The sequence below is a fragment of the Dendropsophus ebraccatus genome, chromosome 9, assembly GCF_027789765.1.
Source record: "Dendropsophus ebraccatus isolate aDenEbr1 chromosome 9, aDenEbr1.pat, whole genome shotgun sequence".
NCBI lineage: Eukaryota > Metazoa > Chordata > Amphibia > Anura > Hylidae > Dendropsophus > Dendropsophus ebraccatus.
In genome coordinates this window covers 88,368,296-88,378,559 of record NC_091462.1, presented here as the reverse complement: position 1 = coordinate 88,378,559, position 10,264 = coordinate 88,368,296, and positions in this window count along the sequence as shown.

Below are 10,264 nucleotides of genomic sequence, written 5' to 3'. Positions count from 1 at the left end.
CTGTGCTCAGCCAATCGCGGCTGAGCAGCTGATGACGTGGCCGCGTCATCAGCCGCTCAGCCGCGATTGGCTGAGCACAGTTATGCTCAGCCAATCGCGGCTGAGCTTCGGATGACGCTGCAGAGGGCGGCCGGCACTCGGGAAGATCCGCCAAGCTCCCGAAGAAGACGTCACTGCTGACGATCGGAGACCGTGGACGACACGATATGCGGTGAGTATAATGCACCACACTTCCGGGTCTAGCGTGGGTGGGGGGAAACACGGGGAAGGGGGCCATTCACAGACATAACATACATTACAAAGTTGTATAACTTTGTAATGTGTGTTATTCTGTGAATAATTTTTTATCGCCGGACAACCCCTTTAAAAACAGAAAGGATCTTTTCACACAATGTTGAAATTGAGTGGATGGCCGCCATTTAATGGCAAATATTTGCTGTTATTTTAAAACAACGGCTGTTGTATTGAAATAATGGCCGTTATTTACTGTTATATGGCAGCCATCCACTCAATTTCACCATTGTGTGAACAGATCCTTTCTGTGTTTTTAATCCACTCCTGGTTTTAGTTGCAATATGACCACAATACTGACTGAAATATATGTAGTGTGAACATAGCCTAAAGGCGTATCTGCAGGATTCCACTAAAATCACTAACATAGTATGTTACTATGTACTATCTATCTATTGGATGCTATAGACTATATTCAGTCTATTCAACTCAACTGATCTGCCAGGAGAAGGCGGCAGTATACGTCAGCATATGTTTTTGTTGGTATCCTGGTGTATACTGGGACATGGAGCACAAACAAGGTGTGAATGGGGCCTCACTTTACTAACTTGAACTGTGACGGGTTGTATAACCTTCTGTTTGTTTTTATCCAGGTGTCTTATGTGATGGGCATTGATGTCTGTATCTGGGTATTGTCATGTGTAGAGCAGTACCATGCACTTGTGTCATTCCATTAGTGGTATATGACAGAAATTACAGCACTGTGTTATTTTCTCTGGATTTTACATTAAAGCCTTCTTTCAGGTATCATTTTGTGCATCCTTATATTAAGTGACTAAGCGCACACACTTAATTTAGCTCACCCTCCAAGGAGCAGGGGCTGGCACTGACTGTGGTCACAGCTTAATTCTAATAGGGTCTGCTTATAGTCCGAGTGCTTAAGGCAGCACCAGATGTAGATATGGCCCTGACTGTGGTACATATTAGAATCCACAATATTCTTTTAGAATTACATGTTAAAACATTTTAATGTATGGGCCCTATTACACAGAGTGATTATCTGCTGAATTGTGTTGATTTGGACAGATATTCCGTGTACTAAAGACTACAGCAACCGAAAAGCTGGTCATTGGCTGATCGTTGTCTTTTAGTAAGTTTAACAATCATCGGCCCCTCCACACATCGCTGTGTGTAATAGTGATGTGCATCGATGGCTGATAATTACGTTTGTATAAAAACTTAGGTAAAACGATACACAATGCAAATGTGCACAAGCACTCACGTGTCTCTCAAGGTCTGATTCTCGGAATTGCAGAGGATTCACGCCCACAGACTGTTGGGCATTAGAAAGTAAAATCAAGCAAACAAAATCCAGCAAGTCCCAGTAAAAAATTCCAAGGCTTTATTTCACAGAGTCCATAAAATCATTGTACATAAATTGCATCATTTCCAATGCTAAAAAAATGCTAGACACGTTTTGGCCATATTGTGGCCTTGATCACAACATACAAACAACATACAAATACCAAACTTTCTTATATACTAGTTGCACACACGTTCACAATAACCCATTAGAAGATCACCAACATTAAAAAAAAACCTGGAGTGAAAACATTAACCTCCAGCATTAAATGAGGAAAAAAAAATAACAAATAGAAGAGAAAAAGGAACAAAATACAAAACAAAAAAACAAACAAAATTAAAACAATGTACATGTGTGTAACAGCAACACTAGCTCAAGAGCAAAAAGAAACAAATTTCATACTTACCTATCCAGGCTCCCCTAGGTGTCCTGCTGCCTTTTCCCTGCATTCTCTGCTCCCCACAGCCACCACTGACACTTCTGGCCCTTATCTCTTCAGTGACAGTCCTGTCTCGGTCAGTGATTGGCGGAGCAGCCTGTCACTGAAGAGATGGGGCCGGGAAAGTGTAGCCAGCGTGTATCCAAGTTGGGATGTCTAGGTTTGGCATAATGCATTGCAGATTTTTATTGTTCTGTTGAACTGTTTGGCTCGACAGGAGCTATTTTTTGTAAAATCTCTGAAATTTGATTAAATAAATTAAATAAATAATAATAGATGGGACCAGAAGTGTCAGAGGCGGCTGCAGGGAAAATGGGTAAGTATAAACTTTATTATTTTCTATGTAAAAAGCTAGGGCTGCACAGACATCGCTAACAATGTCTGTGCATCCCCTCATGCACAATTATTAAGCTGATAGTAGGCACAGTAAGCAAGTGCCAATCTAGCACTATTTTTTCTGGGTCTGTGTTATATTTTCCAAGTAGGTAGCATCCTACTGTCCATTGTAAGTAGCCAAAGTGCTTTTGCTGTAACTTACCCCCATAATACTGGGTGAGGGTGGTCTATATTTTAGGCTTTGTCCAGATCATGGCCACCATCTTAAAGCTGCCATATTTAATAAAGGGCAAGTTTTTGTTTTAAGCTGGCCATGTAGCATATCAAAGAACAGAATTGTCTCGGAAATCAATTGCCAAATCTCTTGTGGTTTAAAAGTCCATAACCATTGCATGCAGCACCTTCAGCTCTGTGCTCAGAAGAGCTGTCCATGGTGCTGAATATAGAGCTGACGGCAGTGCTATTAACTTCTGTTTCTGGGAGTATTCATGGCGTTCAGATGTCCTGGGGCTCGATATCTGAGATATTTGCAGATACAGCCTACATATTTCTTAACATAGCACTCATATTTACCCTGCATTTTACATTTTACTCAGGAGCACACCACATTTGTTCAACCATGAGAAACTACGTCTGGGCCAATCACAGTGCTGCATGTCTGTATTTGGCTAAGTGAAAGTCTACTTTATGGTGGGTGCCCATTGGGATAATATACCACATCAATCTCATTGCAGTTTCTCATAATCTAGTAATATATGTAGATTCTTCTGCACTATAAGTTTAAGGTATACCTGTCATTATGCCAGAAGATTGGGTAACCATGGAGATGACCCCATCGGGTTCTGTGCATGAGCCCTATTCTGGTTTAATAGGCCTTTTGCATGAAACTCCCCGCCATGGTTATGGTCATAGATACCCAGTTTTCTAGCAGCAAGAGAGGTTGAAGGCTGATTGGGAATACCTACATAATGACAGATACACTTTATGGCTGGGTTCACACTACGTATATTTCAGTCAGTATTGTGGTCCTCATATTGCAACCAAAACCAGGAGTGGATTAAAAACACAGAAAGGATCTGTTCACACAATGTTGTAATTGAGTGGATGGCCGCCATTTAATGGCAAATATTTGCTGTTATTTTAAAACAATGGCTGTTGTATTGAAATAATGGCCGTTATTTACTGTTATATGGTGGCCATCCACTCAATTTCAACATTGTGTGAACAGATCCTTTCTGTGTTTTTAATCCACTCCTGGTTTTGGTTGCAATATGAGGACCACAATACTGACTGAAATATACGTAGTGTGAACCCAGCCTATGAGGGAACCTGTCACATTGAAAAAGCAGTCTAATCTTGAGGCTCTTTAGCAGGAGCTGAGCAGATTGATGTATAGTTTAAAGGGGTTATCCAGCGCTACAAAAACATGGCCACTTTCTTCCAGAGACAACACAACTCTTGTCTTCAGCTTGGTTGGGGTTTTGCTGCTCAGTGCCATTAAAGTGAATGGAGAGTAATTTTAAATCTCACCTGAACTGGAGACAAGAGTCATGTTGTCTGAAAGAAAGTGGCCATGTTTTTGTAGCACTGGATAACCCCCTTTAATCAAGGCTGAGGTGATGTCTTCCTTTTATTATTTGTTAGTGTCACCCATCTCCACGTCACCTGCAAATTGCCTGGTGACAACCTCTGTGTCCTCCACAACTGTTGGTTGAGCTGCTGTGATTTACATTTCTTTTTACATCTCTATATCAGTGTGTCCACCAATCTCCATGTCCTCAGTCACCTTTCCATAGCCACGCTGACATATTGAAGCAAATCCACTGATTCGTCCTATCTCTAGGTATAGGATATATGTTCAGACAATCCGATAATAATTCCATCATTTTTTTTTTAACCACATCTTTTTTATTAAACTTTTTGAAAAACAAAGATACATACTTTTTCCCCTTTCCCCCAATAACATCCATGAAGAGGAACATCTGTTTAGTATATACCTTATACAAGTAAGGCAAGCAAGTTGCAATGGACACTAGGGGAATAGTCAGCCAAAGGAACTTTATGAACAGCCGGCTTCTTTAGCAATGACCTTTTGGGGCTTACCCTCCTAGTGGAGTGTGTCAGTGACTGCCTTCTGGACATCTATCAAATCAGCAGTGTTCTCCATGACTGTAGCAACGATAAAGAAACTGTCCATGGGCATTCTGTACCATATAGCCAGTGTCTACAGTCCCAGCACGGGACCTCTGGAGATCCTCCACTGTCTGGTGGTGCTTAGCGTCAAGTCACAGAATAAATCTCCACAGAAGAATGAAAGCAGCGGCAACTCACCGGTGAGCCAGATGATGCGCTAGAGCGCGAAACGGTCGTAGCTCTGATTTTATTGCAATGCTTTGTATTTATGTCTGCACCTTATCCGGAATAAAAGCAACCATTTTTTCACGTACCGATGAGTTGACGCTGCTTTCATTCTTCTGTGGAGATTTCCCCGTGAGTGTGTCGCCTACTGAACCAGACTTATCTGACAGATTTCTGAAGCTAAAGGAATTGATTTGAAAAGAGGAGAAATCTCAGTCTTTCCTTTATGACCTGTTCTCTGTTTATCGTCTGTTCCTGGCTTTGGCTTTAAAAATCTAGCAGAAAAATCGGTCTATGATGTATTTTTATGACAAGAACGGCCATTCTTGTCATAAAAAAATGAATATCATTGAAATCAATTGAAACAACAGTCATTGTTCACACAGAGTATTGAAGAACGGCTGTAGAAATAATTACTGGTCGATTATTTCTAGCCGTTGCGGACATAGTGTGACTGAGAACCAATGCTTAATTGATTCTCAGTCGCGTGCCAGATGATCGTGGCCTTTTAACACTAACTATCACACCAAGCGATTATTGGCGGTAACAGCTGATATTGGGCCAAATATGGCCGATAATCTCTTGGCGTTATAGGGCCTTAAGGGACCTTTTTAAACGCTAAGAAAGCCTTTGCAGGTCTTTTGGGTTAAATATTTTATTTTTCTGATAATGAATTCTGTGTTTTCCTTGGCTATAAGCCATAGTCCCCAACATTAACAGAAAAAAAACACTAGAAAAGATTCACTCTCTTTGTAATGACTATATTATATAGGGGTTTCACTTTTTGAATTGAATTACTAAAAAAAAAAATGTTTTAATGATATTCTAATGTATTGAGATACACTTGTATAGATATACTTATTATGCAGTCTTACAGTAAAATTGCTATATATTGCCTATAGCAGCCAATCACAGCTCAGCTTTCATTTTATCAGGGCTCATTAATATTTGAAAGCTGAGCTGTGATTGGTTGCTATGGGCAACAAAGTAAAATCTTACTGTAAGACTGCTTGAGAAATCTCCTCTATGGTGTAACTATAACTGCAGCAAGCATGCATGGTAAGGAGAGACAGAGGTCACTGTGCCACCAGCATAGTAACATCAGTATAGCTTCCCGCAGGTAGTAGGTAATAGGTAGTAAGCCTTGCACCGGTATATGCAGCTCTTGTACACCATGCTTAGGTAAAAATCCCTCTAAGGGAAAAAAAAGCCATTAAATATGGTATAAAATAGATTTTATTATGAAACTAGATTTGCATTTCCAGGGAAATACATAGTGCTTTAAAAAGCACTTTAAAAAGCCCCTTTAACAGTGAATTCCCTTTAAGAGAAACTTTAACCCATAATACCCTCCCTTTAAGAGCGACTTGGGTACCGTCCCTTTAAGAGCAATGTGGGTACCGTCCCTTTACGTACGTAGTGCGGGTGTCGGCTCTGCTACACGGCTGGCTGGCTCAGCTCTGCAGTGCGGGTGTCCACTCTGCTGCACGGTAATAGACTTCATTGATAGTAATAGATGGTATTGATGGTATTTTGTGGTAATATATGTTATTGATGGTAATAGATGTTATTTGGTATTTGGTGGTAATAGATGGTATAAATAGTAATAGATGTTATTGATGGTATTTGGTGGTAATAGATGGTAATAGATGTTATTTGGTGGTAATAGATGGAATTAATAGTAATAGATGTTATTGATGGTATTTGGTAGTAATAGATGGTAATAAATGTTATTTGGTATTTGGTGGTAATAGATGGTATTAACAGTAATAGATGTTATTGATGGAAATAGATGGTAATAGTTGGAATTAATGGTTATAGATGTTAGTGATGGAAATACATGTTATTGATGGAAATAGATGGTCAGTGATGATTTTGTAGGCAGATGTTATAGGCCTAGACTACGACTCCTACTGTTCGCTGGCATCCATCATCTATATGTCATCAGGAAATTGTTGTGCCTCCACCTCCATCACTGATGACTGAGCAGGGCTGAACTTGATTTTTTTCGAGACATCAGCCATCTCAATGTCAGATGGGAATTGGCATGGCCCTACTTCTATGGCCTCAGTGACCATTGTGTATCCCCGCTTCAGTGTGCGGCTCGGTGCTGGAGCAGAGTTTGGTGCCTGAACCATTTTGGCTGACAAAGTTGGCTTCCCAGTTGAAAAGCGTGTCATTATCAGATCCTAGAAAATCCAGAGAAGACTGAATCTGCTGTCAGGGAGAGAGCTAAGATTTATGGCCACAAACTGATGATATCACAATAGGTAACATTATTACCCTCCTGAGCAGTTGGTATTATGACATCACCAGCAGCCTCTACAGCCTCTGACATCATCACAGAATCTTTTCTGACTGTTCATTAGTTGTTTTAGCACCAGTGTAAATAGGAATTTCACATAGCAGAATCCCTGTTATTTTGGACCTAAAGGCCTATCAGTATCAGTGACTCTCAGGATGCATATGGACAGGATAGAGTGTTAGTCAGTGAAGAAACACAGAACTATTAATCTATATGGAAACATTTATAGCTTGCAATGAGTGTCAGCATGGCTAAATGTAATGACAACTAAAGCATTGTGCAATCTACAACCATCACTACTACAGTGTGACCCTGATACAGTGCAGGCTTTACTATCAGAAAGACTATCTCCTATACTTGACTATACTATGACGGCCATGTGAGGCAATAATATACCACTGGCATTGGGAGGTGATTGCTATTCAGGCTATGTTCACACGTAGAATTCTGATCAGTAAGCTGCCATATTGGATAATCACAATTTGCAATATCTCTTGTGGTTCTAAAGTTATTAACGCAGAAAATACTACATTTTTGTTGTTCATTATTCCTTCAGCTTTAAGTTCAGTACTAGGGACAGCACATTGAACATGGCAAATAGCTGTGCATCATACGGAACATTCCTGTTTTTTTTCGCAACTTTCTCTGTTGATAACTCATTATAATATACAGTTTGGTGACCACAAGGGGTGGCAACAGATGGTATAGTGCAGTGCTAGCTTGGTGCAATAGTGTGATCTTAAATGATCAACAAGCTGGGAGAAGTCCGCCCTCATTGCATCTGCATTAGGGTCGTATTAGGGTGGGTTCATATTGAGGAATTCTCGCGGATAATATCCGTGGAATTCCTTCGGCTGGCCGCGCACCTTTCCGCCGGCTCCATAGACACCATTCTATGGGCCGGCGTATTGCGCTATCTGCCGAAAGAAGTGACATGTCACTTCTTTCGGCGGATAGCGGAATACGCCGGCCCATAGAATGGTGTCTATGGAGCCGGCGGAAAGGCGCGGCCGTGCGTGCGGACAGACGACGGAATTCTGCAGATATTATCCGCAAAAATTCCTCAGTATGAACCCACCCTTACACAGTTAGAGGAGGAAGCGAGAGCCGACCTGTCAGATCAGTGCTCTCTTCTTGCACAGAGTGTGTCTGTGTGTGGAGGGTTGGGGTGGTGTATGTAGCTTCGGGAGGGGCTGCCTGGACCATGATCATCTGGGTGGCCCATTGACCCACTGAAGATTACATGGAGCAGTAGACCATAGCTATTATGATTGTTATTTTTGAACCTGTTAAAGGACCACGATCAGCCGACATTGCGCATGTCGGCTCATTGTGATCTTTAAACAGCCGTTATTACAGCAAATAATTATCAGCCGGTAATAGTTTGGTGTAATAGGGCCCTCTTTTGTGACCTACACAGGCTCCCAATGTCAGAATATGGGTTCAGTCTAGGTCTCATTACAGGGAGCGGGAAGACGAGCGCATGGCAGTGCAGTCGTCTCTCCACTCTGATCGCTTAGACCAGTGGTTCTCAACTCCAGTCCTCAAGACCCACCAACAGGTCATGTTTTGAGGATTTCACAGGTGATATAATTATAGTCAGTGCACCAGTAACTGCCACAGCTGTTCGTTGTATGGGATATCCTCACAACATGACCTGCTGGTGGGTCTTGAGGACTGGAGTTGAGAAACACTGGCTTAGACCCTGGTCAATAAAAACTTTTTACATGTCTCATGTATCTGAAAAGTTTTTATTAATGACAAGAACGCTTTATATCCACTTTAGACAACTCTTTGCACGGTAAATGTGATAAGCAGCTGACACAGTTCTTACGGTCATTCCCCAGGATACGTGCCAGCTAACGTTCATTTCTCCAGAACTTAAAGGCTCTTCCGTGTAATGCACAGACGTGCAGGTTCCTTTAAATATTTAGAATAAAATTACAGTCCTTGAAAAATCCAGTGAACCAAAACATGATTATACAAGGATGGGTTCTCTGGCCATCTACCATATTGCTGTATAGTAACTCGTTCATGCCACCACCATTGCCGTTCCTCTCCAGTGAGCGCACTCCTGTTCATTTACTTCAGCAAGTTGAGACATGAACTCCCAACCTCTACAATAGCTTAATATGTGAAGGGGTTGATGTAGTGTGACAGGCACGTGGTGGGCAGCAATATGGTATACAAATAATAAAGGGCTCTTTCCTTGAAGCCACACGGTAAGAGTAATCGGGATCTATTGAACCTGAATTCTGTTATCAATGAGTAATGGAAATGGATTAAGCTGTAACTTTTAGTAGTGTCCTTAACATTACCAAAGCTGGTCATACACTTTATGTGACTGTCAGCTATCTTGCCCAACAGCCTTTTAACAAAGGGTAAGCCACAGTATGCAAATAGCAGGAGTGTGATCGGCGCTGGGAGCCTGGGCTGAGCTTTACCATCCACGTCAGCCCAGGCTCCCAGCACCGATCACACTCCTGCATACTGTGCAGCATACTTTCCTGGGCTCCTGAGCAGCACGGGAGGGGGCGGGCTAGGCAGCACGGGAGGGTGTTGCCCGGGGGCAGGCTGAGGGGTTGCTCTGTACCGCCCACTATGCATATTCATGTAAGCATAGTGAGCAGCAATGGAGGGGGCGGACTGGGGGGGCCACGCTGGTGCACGGCACGTAGGGTGATGCTCCAAATGCTCCTAAACCCCTCATTAGCATAGGGGCAATTAGGAGCTATCGTTCGAATGCGGGGCAGAAGAAAAGATTCAGTATCAGCCCTGCGCTTATCAGGTAATGATAAACTGCAGCATATCAGCAGGTTCATATGGCTGAACCTGCTGATAGTGCCGCTTTAACACAGGGCAGATAAGCTGAGGATCTACCACCTGGATTTTGCAGACAAACTAATAAAATGTTAACAAATCTCATCAAATTTACTGAATGAATAGACATTTTTCAGAATCCAATAGGTGGAAATATTGTGCCCACAAATCCAGAAGGAAAATCCACTGCATCCACTCCATGCATCCATATTACATGAGGCAACTATCTGCCAAATAGGAGGATATGGCTTATTTAGCTCATTTATCAGCTGATTAGTATAGACTGGTCAAAAAGGGCTGTATAAACAATCCAGTGATTGTTATTGTGCCCCCATACTGCCCTTAAAAAAAATTAAAAGCCACACGGAATGTTTAAATTGACAAAAACCTTTATTACTCATAAGAAAACAAG